Genomic DNA, 3,336 nt, shown 5'->3' with positions numbered 1-3,336 from the left:
AGAAATGTGTAGATTTATGCATACCAAAGCTGCCCTTCCAGAGGATGGTGAGGTCCATATGTGATGAAGCTACCTGGGGCACCAAAAGGTGGAAGGTGGTGGCATTAATGGCTCTACAGGAAGCAGCTGAGGACTTCCTACTGGAGTACTTCAGTGACATGACCATTGTTGCAGCCCATGCCCACAGGGTTACTATAATGGACAAAGATAGTGAGACATTGAAAAGAATAAGGTGGAGGTATGACAAACTGCTGGTCCCCAATGTCTGCAAGGATAAGAAAATGAGAGAAATTTTGTTATACCCCCCGGAGCTAGTGCCTCAGCTGACAGTTGTAGATGTCACACATGATGTGAATACAAGGGCAAAGGCAGAGACTATTGCTCGCCAAACAGAGGAAATGAGGGAAGCAGAGCTTCAGGAGAAAGCAAAAGTAGCAGAGGTGTCCCAGAAACAAACAGAGTGCAATGTGACCCTGTCTATAGAGGCAATGAATCAAGAAACTCTACTTTCAATGAAGAATGGTTTGCTTGCAGAGATACCATTTGTAGATGGAACCAGAAACCTAGCTCTGGAAAAGGTGGACATTGATTTATTGCAGAATCCAGATGCTCAGATTTCAGACACAATTATCTATGCTTGTCTTAAGTAAGTGTTACTATCTTGCTAGCTTTGAAAACTCAGATAATAGGTTTGCTAACTCAGGTAGAGTCTCTGCAGCCTGATCAAAAGTCAACTCCCATTGCACACTCACATAGAGGTGTTTCTCCTTGATCCACAAATGTCTGTAATTATTAGACAAAAGAATAGTCCATCTGGGACCTTTGAGAGTTGGTTTCGCCACTGTGCTATGCTGGAAGTTACTGTGATCATCTTCCCATATGAGAACAACCATCACTGGAGTCTCATATGCCTTGATGTTGACCAACCAACAGTGTGGGTGTTCAATTCAATAAAAGGAACCCACCCTGAAATTAGGCTGTAAGTGTTTTGTGTCAGAAAGTGTTTATTATAGATATCCATGTAAATTTGAAGCCTCATGCTAACATCTTGACATTGCCTTGTGCAGTTGTATAAAGAGGTTGTTGCTTGCCTATGGCAAGCTATGTAGAAGGTATGAACTATACAAGGCCACAATCAAAGAAGTACCTTTCCCAAATCAAACCGATGGGAATTCTTGCGGCTGGAGATGTCTTCTCCATGCAGAATATGTCCTGCAAAGCTACTTCGCATTAAAACCTTTCATGACTAAGGTACCCATTTTGCAATGCATTCAGTTAGTTTTGGTTTAGTCTATAAAAGAATTCTCATCATGTGGTCTTTCAATTTTGCAGAGTGCTTTAAAAAACTACACATATGATTATTTGCAAAGATACCGGGTAAGTTTAATACAACACCTGCTTACTATGTCAAGCCCTAGAGAGCTTGAAGATAGCGGCTTGGATGAGCGCACTATTGATCTTACAAAACATGACGTGCCAACACGACAAACCCCTACATCCGATACAGTGGAATCGCATCGGGCCGAGGGTGTCATATCAGCAGAAGATCAAAGAGTCGAGGATGAGGAAAGGACAAATGAGCATATGGAAGCTGCTAAGGTTCAACCGGAGGAGACAATGAAAGAGGCAAGTCAGCCTGTGGAACAGCCAAAAGAGCCTATGGCTGAAACCGAAGATGAGGAAAGCAGGCCTATAGATGAGCAAAAGGATATGGATGAGGAAAGCAAGCCTCGGGATGAGCAAAATGATATGGATCAGGGAAGGATGTATGAGGCAAGCCGATCAACCTTGAATCAGGCAGAAAGGGCCATGGGGGAGACCCCTGATGAAGATTTGAATGATGACTATGAAGATAAAGCGGAAGAGAGCAACAACGACATGAACACTACAGAGACCCAGTATGGACCCTTGCTACCTGTAGATACGGTTGTTCCGGTAATGTCTATTCAAGTATGGCAAAATATGTTCAGCTTCTAACTACTTATATGTACTTGTCAACTTTTACAGAGGTTGATTATCTTGGACGTCAATGGATTGCTGCTGATGCGGGTGCCTCTCAGTGACAGAGGACCCTTTGAGGATTTGCAAACGTTTCGGATGGGAACTTGTCGAGTCGTGGTTCGTCCAGGAACCAAGGAGTTTATTGAGTTTCTTCTTCCGCGCTTCAGAGTTGGCATATGGTCTTCAATGCAAAGGCAAAACTTATCGCCACTAGTTGCAATAGTTTGCAGTGTATGCCAAGCTCACACGTCAGATTTTGCCTTTTTGTATGATCAAAGAAAATGCGTTACTGTTGAGGGCCACTACCACCCTAAAAAACCAGGATTACCTCTTTTGTACAAACCGTTTAGCCAAATCGGTGTACCCTTTGATGCAACTAATACACTACTAATTGATGATACTCCCGAAAAGGGAGAACTAAATCCGCCGGGAACAACTATCTCACCACCGTCTTTCGAGGGGCATTCCTTTGATTTTTACCTTGAAGACATTCTGATTCCATACTTACAGAAATTGTATCTCAGTCCATTGTTCACGGACGAGTTTGTACTTTCTAATGAATTAAGATGATTCTTCTATCTGTCTTTGTCTTGTCTAACATATATATATATATATATATATATATATATATATATATATATATATATATATATATATATATATATATATATAATATAGATAGACAGAGAGAGAGAGAGAGAGATTTGACGTGGTAAAGAAATGTATTTCAAGCACATTTTTTCACAGGGCACAATTGAAAAATGAGATCAATAAACTTCATGTCTTGAAAGTCATTTGTATACACTTGGGTTTACAAGAATATCTGTTACATTGACACTACTTCAACCCGACCATCCAACTCTTTGCACAAAATTTCTTTTTCTCTTCGCCGCATCACCTTACGGCCAGCTAAGAAAAAGGAAAAATCTGATAGTTCCTTGTCCATTGACTCTTCAATGATGTCATTTCGCAAATGCTGAAGACTGCATAGCTCCCTTATTGTAACCACCAATAGTAGGCCATTCTCTTTATCAATCACTTCCACATCCACAGTAGGATTATCTTCCAAACCTGCAGAAACTTGGTCCATAGGAATGTACTTACCGTTTAGCATTTGTGATCGCATATACCAAAATGAGAGTAATAGTGATTGGCTTGCAATCATGTACTTGACAACTAGAGTATCAAGCGCGACCTCGCACCGTAAACCAATCTCTTCCTTTGCATACCATCCTTTGTCAAGAAGTTTGTCACAGGATGACTGCTGAAATGACTTGCACATGAACATAGTTTTTGTAACTCTGATGTTGTAGCTATGAAACAGCTCTATGAAGA

This window comes from Adiantum capillus-veneris, chromosome 27 (genome assembly GCF_014529385.1).
Source record: "Adiantum capillus-veneris isolate H3 chromosome 27, ASM1452938v2, whole genome shotgun sequence".
NCBI lineage: Eukaryota > Viridiplantae > Streptophyta > Polypodiopsida > Polypodiales > Pteridaceae > Adiantum > Adiantum capillus-veneris.
The sequence above is the reverse complement of the archived record's forward strand: the minus strand, read 5'-3'. Positions refer to the sequence as shown.